We start from the raw sequence: 12,812 nt of genomic DNA on the forward strand, positions 1-12,812 counted from the left end.
TCTGAAGTCTGGATCTCCTTCTGGCCCTTGGCCTCCCTCAATACTGGCCAAAGTAGCCCAGTTCATGAATCCAATGGTAAATAGAGTGTTGAACACCTCAGTGCTATCAGGCAAGACTCCTGCACTCCCACATTGGAAAAGTGCAAACATCCCACTAGTGCTTTCCACTCCACACACAACAGTAAACAGTAAGTGGTTCTCTACTTTAGGTTTATTCCGTGTTCAATGAGCCACCGCTACCCCCACACAACTGGAGAGCTCCAACTGTAAAAGGTGGAACTCTCCTGCTCATGAGCATCTATGGCAACTACACAGTGATTACAAAGGTTAGCATGAAACAAACCTTGCTAGCCCAAACATATTACATCTTTTCTTTCAAACAAAGTCTTCCCAAGCAAACAAAGAAACTCAAAACCTCACCCCCAAAACATAAGCTCCAAACAAAACTGGGAACTTAAGGGAAGCAAAGAACTTCACACACCACCTAAGAGAAAAGATAACATGCATCATCTTAGCTTCCAGGGTACGTTTTTCACACGACTCAACCTACGTGGAACAACACAGGTACTTTGTTCACCAGAAGGGAGCAGAGCAAAATTCAGATTGTGTCCCAATTGGTTAGACACACCTGACACTTTCACCACCTTGCTGGCATTCCACTAATGCCTACCGCGTACCAGAACAGCACCACTGCATACTTTCTCAACACGCACCGGATCACCATACACCACACTTCCTTTTTTAACAAAGCCTGTTTTCTTAAGACGAACCATGTCGCCAGGTTACATCAGAACAGGTCTTGCAGACTTCTTCAGATCATACCTATTTCTCATTTTCTCTTGGCCCGCTTCTACCCTGGACTCCAAAAACCCTTGATCCACCCAGCAGAAGACACAAATGGTGCAACTTTGGTAAGAGAATGTGGTGTGGTGCAATATAACCACAACATTGACCTGACCCCAGCCTCCACATCATAACCTTTGTTCCTTGCTCACTTGATGCATTACACAACCACCCTATTCATTCTTTCCACCAAACCATTGGTTTGTGGATGACAAACAGAACTCCTCAAATGTTTAATTCCTGAATCACCCAAAATCGTACTCATCTCTTGGTTCACAAATTGCACTCCATTTTCAGACACAATTACTTCTGGGAACCCAAACGTCTGGCCATTTACTATGGTAATCCATCAGGACAAATGCAAAAGGAAAATAATGAGGGAGTAAATAGAAAGGTCCCACCACATCTATTCCAACCTTCAACCCAGGATTCTCCTGAAAAGGAATAGGCTGTAACAGTGGTGTAATAACTTGCCACCCGTTCTCATACCCAGCAAAAACAACACACTCTTTAACAACTGACTCAATGTCTCTATCCATGGATGGCTACTAGTAGTGTAATCTGACACGCCTCTTTGTTTTTGTAGAACCTAAATGCCCTTCATGGTCCCAGCCCACAAGTAGAGCACGAACTCCAGCAGCAAGTATGCACCTGTCATCTCTCATAATCACACCATCTTCAATGGAAAAATCCTCAGCAATTTTACAATATGGTTGAATATCAGGAGACACACACCTTTCTCTGGGCCCACCCTTCACAATATATTCCTTGACCTTGCACAGCACAGCATCCTCAATCTCCACCTTCTTCCACTCACTATCGCTACTCGCTTTGTTTTCCACAGCATCAACATATGCAATGAAACAATCCTCTTTGTTATCCTCTAAATCAAGCCTCTCCTCTTCGCTGATAGGAAGTCTTGGAAAAGAGATCTGCCCTGACATTATCCTTTCCCGGAATGTCTTTGACAACAAAATCCTATTTCGTAGTCAGGCGTGCTATGCGTGGCGTAGCGTACTTAAGTCTGTCACCCCCAAGAATGTAAACAAGGGGTTGTGATCCATTTCTATCACAAATTTTCTTCCCCAAACGAAACTTCTGAATTTCTCACAAGCCCAATAGTATGCCAATAACTCTTTTTTGATCACTGAGCAACTAAGCTCAGCATCACACAACACTCTTGATGCATAACTAATGGTCACCTCTCCTTCCTCTAGAGTCAAAATAGCGCCTAACACATAATTAGTGGTATCTATCGTTATGGTGCAAGGTACACACGGGTCATAGGCACTAAGAGTTTTAGCAATAGTCATCTCTGACTTGGCCATCATGAACGTGTCTTGACAGTTTTTGTTCCATTCAAACGGGACTTAATGTGCTCAACAGAGCCTTCATCTTTGTAGCATACTCGGATATAAAATGTGCATAAAACTCGCACATCCCCAAAAAAGAATGCACCTTATCTTTGTTCCTAGGACTCGGGCATTCAACCACTGCCTTCACCAGACCAGGCCTTGCACTAACACCTTTGTATGAGACCAATTGTCCCAAAAACTTAATTTCTCTCTTCATGAATTCACACCTTTCTTCCTTTACAACAACACTCTTTTCTTCAAAAATCCGAAGCTCTGCCTTTAACGATTCCTCATGATCCTGTAAATGTTTAGAATAGATAAGGACATCATCCTGAAAGATGACAACACCTTTCAAACCATTTAGAATCTATTGCATTATGCGTTGAAACACCGATGCAGCTGGTGCCAGGTTGAACGGCATCCAGCAAAACTGATGAGCCAAACTGGGAATTTAATTCTGTGTTATGGCAAAAGTCATCATCCAACACAACTTGGTGGTAAGCTGAAGTGAGATCGATCTTAGAGAACCCCTCTGCACCTCTCAATTCCTCCAAAAGGTTACCGATCTTGGGTAGAGGGTGGGAATTGACCCAAATTTCTTTATTCAGACCTCTTAAATAAATATACAAACACATTTTCCCATTGCATTTGCGAGCAACCACCAAAGGACTCAACTATAAGCTTGAAGCTATGGGTTCAATAACCCCACTGCTCTTTAATCTTTCAATTATTTCTTAAGATCTTCCCTGAGACTGTAAGGCACAGATCTAACCTCATGCTTATAGGGATATCCTCTTTCTTTACCTTAATTCTGTGTTTGAATCCCACAATTTTACCAAGATTGTTAGAAAACACCTACCTGCAGGAACTCGTCTTCCAAACAAACAGAGTTTGGCATGTCTTTGATCACCAGTACATGTTTGCTAGTGCCAGGTCTCAAAATCATAGCGAAAAGTTCCTGGTGGTACCAACCAAGAATATTCAGACCACGTACAGCAACATAGATTTTCCCTTGGATCTTATGCCCCCTGAACTCAAGCACATCTACAATTAACTCTTCCAACTCAATTCATCTCCCCTCTTAGGACACAGGTGCTCTATCTGGAGGAAAAGGTGTCCTATCACCCCATGTACTTTTGCATAGTTTGTAGGTGATCATAGAAATATGTGCACCAGAATCCACCAATAAATTGAGACTCTTGCCTCCCACAGGCACATCAACATATGGATCCATAAAATTATTTAGGGCCCCAGAGACAATCTCACTATCAGTAACGACCACAATCATGTCTTGCCAATCCTTCACAAGCTCATGTTCACGGAATCTTCTTCCAACACACAACTGACCTTGACTGGCTTAGCCAGGCCCTAGTGACACACTTTTGCAAAGTGACCTATATAGCCGCATTTACCACAACTAACATTCCTGGCTGGACACGCTGTGTTGTCTCTTCCATTTGGCGCATAACCACACCTGTTACAAATATTGGATCTTTTAAAGAAAACTTTCTCATGCACCTTGTTGTCTTTGCGAGGTACACTGCTGGCTGCAGCGGCATTTACAGATTCCTTAGGCGAACAGGTCTTTCTGAGTTCTTTGATAAACAACTGTGCCAATTCAACAGTTTTCGCAACCCTAATAACATCCTCCAGACCAGGATTTCCCATTGTTAGCAGCTTTTGTTGAATGTGCTTTTCCCAACAGTGAGTGATAAAGTGGGCCCTTACTAACTGGTGATGATACTCCCCAAATTGATATTCAACACAAAGTTCACCCCTGAACTTTTTGCCTGTAATAATGACATGATGTTGGTTGATTTCTGGTCTCTGCGCACTTTAGCACTGTGGCCCAGTGTAAAGTGCGTGCGCTCTCTGAGTGGGTGTGGTGAGATTGGCCTGCCCTCCCTTAGGAATGCATGGGGGATATGTGTGTCCATGGCAGTTCCTGATGTGTGGGGAGTGCAGGGTCGAGTTTGGTATGTGCAAACTCTTGAGATTGAATGCTGCGCGACGGTGTGCGCAGATTTAATCTGCCTAGTGGAGAAGTGCCACTTTTAGAAGTTGTCATGTCTGTGCAGTGAATGTGAATTGACTGTCTGGCTTGTGATTGGCTGGAGCTGGCAGGCGTGCTTGGCTCCAGGAGTCAGGATGGGTCTGCCCGGTGGTGAATGGAGAGATCTGCATGTTGATGAGAGGGAGGAGTTGCACCTGGGACCTGAATAGGGCTGGGCCTTCCCTCCACAATGCTGGCTCCACCCCCTGTGGTTTGTCTTATGTCCCTGGCCTGTCCTGTGAATAGGGAGAGGGGCTGAGCAAAGCAAAGTGCTCCAGAACCAGTTGCATCTGGTTCGCCCCTTGCCTGCACCTTTGGAGACAAAAGGATATTGTGTATCCTAGACTTGAATCTACCAGGGGTGTGCTGCTGCTGGGGCCCAGGAGAGACCGCCATGAGGGCTGCCTCTCTGCTGGAGGGATATGTGTGCTGGTCCCTGGGCCCTGTCCTGCCCCTAGATGCCTGGAGTCTTGCTGGATCCTAACAGGAAGGCTCTTGCTGCTGGTGTGGCCCAGGAGGGACCGCCATGGTGCTGTTTCCTTGCTGGAGTGCCCTGTGTGCTGGCCTCTTTATTGCGCCTCCTGATGCCCAGGACTCCTGGGACCTCCTGCTCGCTTTTCTTTGCCCCAGGAATTGATGCTGCCTTTGTGAGCCCTGGGAGCGCCGAGATTTGGCTCCAAAAGGAGCCCTATAGCTTAGCAGCGCTGTGCTGCACTTTTGTCCTGAGGGAATTCCAGGCGTAGGGATTCCCCCGAAATTGCTCCATTACGGGTGCCCATCCCGCTACTTTAATTCTTTATAATACGGGTGCCCATCCCGTTTTGCGGGCCAGTGGTAAAGCAGGTGCCACCCGCTGCGCATTTTTGAATTATAGAGGTAGCCTACCCCTAGTTGTGCCCCGAGATTCAAAGCTGCAGCCGCGGGCAACCAGGAAGTCAGGCACCGTGGTGCCTGACGGCGGGCGGGACTTCCGGTTTGGAAGGGAAGTCCCATGCCCGCTGCTGCGCTGGGATTGGTCAAAGCCCCGTGCATGTGTAGAACCAAAGGAAAACCTGCAGCGTGATGGCCCCCCGCGGCCCGGGGCTCCCGTGAGATGTGGAGAGCCCCGTGGCCGCCAGCAGAAAGTGACGTGAGTGTTACGGGGCTCCAATGCAAGCAGGGAGCCCCGGAAGAGAAGTTTGCCCAGAGCCATGAGGGCTCCACCTCCCAAGTCCCGGTCCCAAGATGGGGGACCAGGTGAAGCGTGGCACATGCTCCCGCCGTTGAGGAGTCCGGCGGAGGGGGCCCGAAGCACATTGCCGGTGCCTGGCCCCCGCCGCATCCAGAACGAGGAGTCCCCTGCGAACAGCCCGGTAAATTGAGGAGGGCGGGGGGACTCCCTAGGTTTTTTGCGTTTGTGCCGACTGCAGCATAGGAGAGAGACAGTCGGAGAGGCCCACTTAGCGGGTCGCCCCAGAGTGGCACAAGTTCATTTCTTTACTTAGAGGGCCAGAGGGGCCCAGGGGCAGTGTCAGGCACCACAGTTATTTCCTGAGCCCGAGGGCTCCAATGATGTCACCATTATTTTTGGCCCAGAAGGGCCCATAATTCCCTCATTATTCCCGGAGCCAGTGCGCTCCTTGGGGTGCATGATTCTGTTCAGGGCCAGATGGCCCCACCACCCCGCAATGGTTGTTTTTTTGAACCAATTGGCTCCAGGGGACCCAGTCATATGTTCCCACGGGCCAGTGAGAGCCCATGCCGCCGTTTTCTTTTTACAGCTGCCCAGCAAGTAGTGGGCAGCTGCACCATTTAGGTATTTCTTTCAGGGGACACGTGCTTTTAAACCCAGGAGTGAGACGCACTCCTTTCTTCCCACCTTGGCCTGCACAGGTGCGCAGCACTTAGTGCCAGCTGCATCATTTAGGCCACCCAGTTATTATTCTCAGCTGCCCAGCAAGTAGTGGGCAGCTGCAACGTTTAGGTTTTGGCACAGTGGCGCAACCTTGACTTTCGCTGCCTAGGCTGCAGCCCTGATTCTCTGGACATAGGGCGTTTGAGCCCCCTTTTTAGATAGCCAATTGGCCAGGGGATGTTTACATTTATAGGGCACCATGCCCTAATGTGAGTTATGTGCTAATGCTTTTTGGTGCTAGGACAGGCATTGTGTATAGTATGTTTTGCGCACCCCGTTTGATACCTCTAGATATGGTCTAATCTTAAGAGGTTGTTTTACCTATTTAGGTTTGTGTTAGGGAGATTGTACTTCCCTGGGTGATATATGCCCCTAGTGTAATGTTTACTTAGGTGGTTAGGGTCTAAGGTATTTAGACTTGTGGGATATTGTGGCTGTTATGATTTATATTACAGGGTGCCACTGAGTATAGTGTCTGCCAGTGATTCCTGGCTGTGTTCTAAGTTCATATATTCTTTTACTTTTTCTTTACCAAGTTCACTCTGTGATAATTCTGACATTGGCCCATGTATAAATAATTCCTTGTAAATATTGCCTGTGCCAGTTGGCACAATGTATATTGTGTGATTACTATCTGATGTGGTTTGAGAATACAAAGGCTATTTTTGATATAACCTTGTGTGGAGTTCCTTTTGTGGGGGGCCTGGGATGTTGTTGCTGGAGGGTGCGTTCGCAAATGCTTTACACATTGCCTCCGGGATAAGCCTTACTGCTCGTGTCACGCTGCCAAGGGGGTGAGCAGGGGATATTCTTGGCATGTAACTCCCTTGCCCTGACTAGAGTGGTGGTCTCTGCTGGCTTTGGCGCAAGCCTCAGCCAACCAGAGATCGGAATTATAACAACTTATATGTATCCACATGTTTAACCTGTGATTGGGCACGTTTAAAGAATTTATGCCTTAGCACGACTAAACTTGGCTTTACATCAGATTTTACAACTAACTTTCTAACTACTTCCTTTTACTCATCCACTACCTTCCGGTCACCCAACACCACATCAGGAAGATGTTTGAAAAGTTCTCTGCCTTCAAATCCAAAGGAATGTAGCACTATTTCCTTTCAGCTTTGAAGCATGGTGCACCAATTGCATGAGACACCAAGTCTCGAAAGCATCAAACCACTGTCTCCACGGAATCTGTGGACATTTTCAGGACTCTCTAAGAAAGGCAGAGGTGGATTAACAGATTGCTTCAGCCCCAGGAAGATCTACTATGTAGATTGCACAGATAATAGTGGTACCCACAGCTATGTGCCACTATCAGATTAACACAGGGTACATGTTGCCAAACAGAAAAAATAAATAACGCTGCAACAAAACAGAGAGTTTACATAGCCATCGATGTTACTTAAATAGCAAACAAGCATAGAGTTCAGGTTGGTTTGCGCATCACTGCAATTTAAAGTGAAGTGCAAGAAGATACGTCATGAAGTCTAAAGTAAACAGACTTAGGTGACTGTGTCACCCATCTTGATCTGTGGCACAACAAACACTCCTCTGTTGTGCGTGTCACCGCTCTACATGCTACGTGTGTAAGATCCTTGTGAATTGATGCGTCCACAAACCCGTCTGAATGGAAATGTCAGGAGAAAACCTCCATTCGCACCACACTTGAAGCTTATACAGGGTAACTGGTACGCTGAAACACCTCTGCGATGAGAATCCCAGGGATCCTGAGAGATGCAGACGATCGCAACAACTGCTGAAGCAAGTGCCGGAAACTGGTGCGCTGTAAGGACGGCACCCACCATACACTCCACCCTAAACTCCCACAAAATGCAACGGACACCAACCGAGACCGTGGGACCCTTTACCAGGAGTCTCTGACGTACATGTACAACTGCCACAGAGTATGTTTGTGGGTACACTTAGCTTCGCAAGATGTCTGCTGCTCTGTTCCGTGTCTAAAATCACATGTGCCGCACTAGACACACCTTTCCGATGCCGCACCAGACACTTCTTTCCGACACCACTATTATTGTGAGGCAAACTTCGGTCTCAACATCTAACGGGTCGAACACGTCTTAAATGACAGCATCTTTTCTGCTTCGTACCACACCAAAGCACAAAGAATATTGCGGTGGCTCGCCCAGACATCGCAAAAACTATGTTGTACTTTCCACTCCACACACGACATGAAACAATAAGTGGTTCTGTTCTTTATGTTTATTCTGGATCCAACAAGCCACCGCTGCCCCCCCCCCCCCCCACAACTGGAGAGCTGCATCTGTCAAAGGTGGAACTCTCCTGCTCCTGAGCAGCTATGACAACTACACAGAGATTCCAAAGGTTGGCATGAAACAAACCTTGCTATCCACAACACTACTATTACTTAAAAATTCCACAGTGAATGCCAAAACACCTTAAATTAGGAAACTATCTCCCTTCTCCCTGCTTTCTCAAAAGTGTTGGTAAAATTTGTCAACTCAAAACTTTCAGAATTTTTAGAGTGGAAGAATCTTTACACCACAGCCAGTCAGGCTTTAGACCCCACTCCAGCACTGACACAGCTCTGCTAGAAGTTGTGAAATAGGTAAGGGTCACGCTAGATACAGGAGACAAGGCCACCTTGATCATGTTGGACTTACCAGCAGCCTTCGATACTGTATGCATATCAAAGATTGTTTGACCTCCTCCGCACAATTAGCATTAAGGATATAGTCCTGAATTAGCTCACTTGCTTTTTGAATGAAAGAATCCAAAAGATTTGAATGGTTGATTTTTCGACTAAAGCGTGTGAACTGGTGGTTGAAGTATCTCAGGGCCCGGTATTAAACCCTACTTTGTTTAATGTTTACCTTACACCATTAGCAGTATAAGAGGAGTCTCTGGGAGCTAATCAATCAATCAGTCAAGACATTTATAAAGCACGCTACTCACCAGTGAGGGTCTCAAGGTGCTGAGGGGGCGGGGGGAGGGGTGCCGCTACTGCTCGAAGAGTCAGGTCTTGAGGTGTTTCCTGAAGGTGAGATGGTCAGTCGTAGGTGTTTGGGGAGGGAGTTCCAAGTCTTCACTGCCAGGTAGGAGAATGATCTTTCTCCAGTGGTGGTTCTGCAAATCCGTGGGACGGTGGCAAGGGCGAGGCTGGTGGAGCGAAGCTGGCAGGTGTGGGTGTAGACCAAGAGGCGGCAGTTGAGGTATTCGGGGCCCGTGTTGTGGAGAGCCTTGTGTGCATGGGTGAGCAGCCTGAACGTGATCCTTTTGTTGACGGGAAGCCAGTGGAGGTCTCTCAGGTGGGCGGATATGTGGCTGTGGCTAGGGTTGTTGGAGATGAGTTGTGCGGAGGCATTCTGTATGCGCTGGAGACGATTCTGAAGTTTGGCCGTGGTTCCTGCGTGAAGGGCGTTCCCGTAGTCCAGTCGGCTGCTGACGAGGGCCTGGGTGACTGTTCTTCTGGTTTCGGTGAGGATCCATCTGAAGATCTTCCGGAGCATGCGCAGGGAGTTGAAGCATGAGGATGAAACGGCGTTGACTTGCTTGGTCACCGTGAGGAAGGAGTCCAGGATGAATCCCAGGTTGCGAACGTGGTTCGTGGGTGTCGGTGCGGTGCCCAGCGCTGTGGGCCACCAGGACTCGTCCCAGGCTGATGGGGATTGTCCGAGGATGAGGACCTCCGTCTTGTCTGAGTTGAGCTTCAGATGGCTGTGCTTCATTCAGTCCTATACCTCTTTGATACCTTCCTGAAGGTTGGTTTTGGCGATGTCTGGGTCTTTGGTGAGGGAGAGCACCAGTTGGGTGTTGTCGGCGTAGGAGATGATGTTGATGTTGTGTTTGCATGCGATGGTGGCGAGGGGGCTCATGTAGATATTGAAGAGTGTTGGGCTGAGTGAGGATCCTTGGGGTACGCCGCAGATGATAACGGTGGCCTCGGAGCGGAAGGGGGGAGGCAGACTTTCTGGGTTCTCCCGGAGAGGAACGAGGTAATCCATTCCAGGGCTTTTCCTTGGATTCCAGTGTTGTCGAGGCGGTCTATTAGGGTGCAGTGGCAGATGGTGTTGAAGGCTGCTGGGAAGTCTAGGAGGATGAGAGCGGCTGTTTCTCCGTTGTCCATCAGGGTTCTGATGTCGTCTGTGGCTGCGATGAGGGCGGTCTCGGTGCTGTGGTTGGCTCGGAATCCGGACTGGGAAGGGTCGAGCGAGTTCTTTGCCTCGAGGAATGCGATCAGCTGTTTGTTGACGGTCTTCTCGATGACTTTAGCTGGGAAGGGGAGAAGAGAGATGGGGCGGAGGTTTTTGAGGTCCTTGGGGTCCGCTGTGGGTTTCCTCAGAAGGGCGTTGATTTCTGCGTGTTTCCAGCTCTCAGGTAAGGTGGCTGACGTGAAGGAGCTGTTTAGGATGTTCGGAAGGTGGGTTGCGATGATGGTGTCGGCTTTGTTGAAGATGTGATGGGGGCAAGGGTCGGAGGGAGAGCCGGAGTGGATGGAGTTCATGACGTGGATACTGTCTTCACTGCTTATGGGGGTCCATACGCTGAGGGTGGTGGTGGGGGTCACTGGTTTGGTGTCCGGAGGTGGAGATTGGGGTCCGAAGCTGTCATGTATATCTACGATCTTGCGGTGGAAGAACGTGGCGAGGGCGTTGCAGAGGTCTTGTGATGGGGTGCTGTTGTTGTTGCTGGCCTTTGGGTTGGAGAGCTCTTTCACGATGCTGAAGAGCTCCTTGCTGATGTGGGTGTTGTTGTCCAGTCGCTCTTTGAACGATGTCCACTTGGTGGCCCGGATCTGCTGGTGGTATTCGCGGGTGGCGCTAGGTCTTTTCAGCTTTGAGGGCGTCTGTGAACCATGGGGGTTTTTTGTTGCCGGTCTTGCCTTGGAGGTTCTTCAGTGGGGCGAGGTCATTGGCACAGTTGGTGATCCACTGAGCGTGGTTGTGGGCTGCATTGTTGGTGCCGGATAGATTGGTGACGGCTGGTGGGTTCTGGCTCAGCGATGTCGTTAGCTGGTCTGTGGTGATTTTGTTCCAGCATCTGCGGGAGATCCGATGCGTGAGGTGGTAAGATGTAGTCTTCTTGAAGGTGAAGTGCATGCAGCTCTGGTCAGTCCAGTGTAGTCCGTGGAGTGGTTGAAGGCGACGTGGTTACTGGTGTAGAAGATGGTGTCAAGCGTGTGGCCGGTGAGGTAGGTGGGGGTGTCCACCAGTTGCTTGAGTCCGAGGTTGGCTAAGTTGTCGAGCAGGGTGGAGGTGGCGTTGTCGTTGTTTTTCTCCAGGTGAAATTTCAGGTCTCCTAGGAGGATGTATTCTGGTGAGGCTAGGGTGTGCGGGCTGATGAAGTCTGCCATGGTTTCGCTGAATTGTGTGCACGGGCCTGGGGGTCTGTAGATGAGCGTTCCTCTGAGGGTGGTCTGGGGGTTGGTGTGGATTTGGAAGTGTAGGTGTTCGGCAGTGGGGACGATGTCTTCGGCGTTGGTCGTGACGTTCGTGGTGTTCCTGTAGATGATGGCGACTCCTCCTCCCGTTTTGTTGGTGCGGTCCTTCAGGGTGATTTTGTAGCCGTCTGGGATGGCTATGGCGATGTCGGGGGCTGAGGAGGCGTTCATCCAGGTTTCCGTGAGGAAGGCGACATCTGGTGCTAATGTGTCGAGGAGGTCCCAGAGTTCGATGGCATGCTTGTGAACGGAGCGGGTGTTGAGGCGGATGCACTTAAGGTGGTTGTTGTTGGTTTTTGGTTTGGCGGGTGGGGTGCGGGGTCAAAGGCAGGTGAATTTGCAGGCTTGACAGGTGAAGGGTCTGTGGGTGCGTTTGGGGTGGCTTGGTAGCAGCCGTTTGGTCGTCCGGTGTTGAGTGCGATGAGGGCGGCGGTGTCGTATCTTAGTCGGGTGTCCTGGTGTTGGCCGGGGCCAGGGGTTCTGGCACTGGGCGCGGTCCAGGTGCGAACGGGCGCAGATGGACTTCCGCGTGGCGTCCTCCATAAATGGCGAAGTGGGAGGGAGGAGCAGCTGGGAGGTGGGAGCGGGGTAGCCAATGGGCGACAGAGGGAGTGTGGCACAGAAGAAAAAGGGGCAGGCCGCAGGGGAGCAGCGGCAGGAAGCGGGGAGTGAGGGGGCACAGAAGCGGGAAAAACAGTCACGGAGAAACACCAAATATACTGGCAACAGGCAATAAACAGGGCACAATGCAAGTAAAACACTGGGTGCAGTCAACAACAATACTCAGAAATACGGGTGCAGCGGCGAACTCGCAGCAGCAGCGGTGAAGGGCAGGAGTCCTGGTCACACACGGGGAGCCGTGCGGTGTGTGGAGCGACCTGTCCTGCGAGGGTAATCTCCTATGCAGATGACACACAGCTTCTCTCCTTCTGTGGGAAGGGAGAGGAGTTTGCTGAGGAGGCTATTAAAAACTAAATTTCTAATGTGTTTTATCGGCTGGTCATTTATCAGCTAAGATGTAACCCAGATAAGACCGACATTATGGTCTTTGGCACATCTTAACCAGACTTATGGACATCCTTTTGGCCAAAGGACACTCACCTCCTGGACTTTCAATAGGACTCAGTAAAGAACTTAGGCATTACATTTGATAGTGCCCTCCCCTTTTAACCACAAATCCAGGCTCTGGTAGCTTCCTGCTTTGGGCTGCTGAAACAATTCTCGCCCCTTTTGTGAGAGTGTTCC

At 49.4% G+C, this 12,812-nt stretch overlaps 1 protein-coding gene across 1 annotated transcript in view; it reads right to left on the reverse strand.

Annotated features, from left to right (window-relative positions):
• TPO (thyroid peroxidase) overlaps positions 1-12,812 on the reverse strand; it is a 945,924-nt gene that overhangs the window by 726,249 nt on the left and 206,863 nt on the right. The window lies entirely within an intron of this gene.

This window comes from Lissotriton vulgaris, chromosome 6 (genome assembly GCF_964263255.1).
Source record: "Lissotriton vulgaris chromosome 6, aLisVul1.2, whole genome shotgun sequence".
Taxonomy (NCBI): domain Eukaryota; kingdom Metazoa; phylum Chordata; class Amphibia; order Caudata; family Salamandridae; genus Lissotriton; species Lissotriton vulgaris.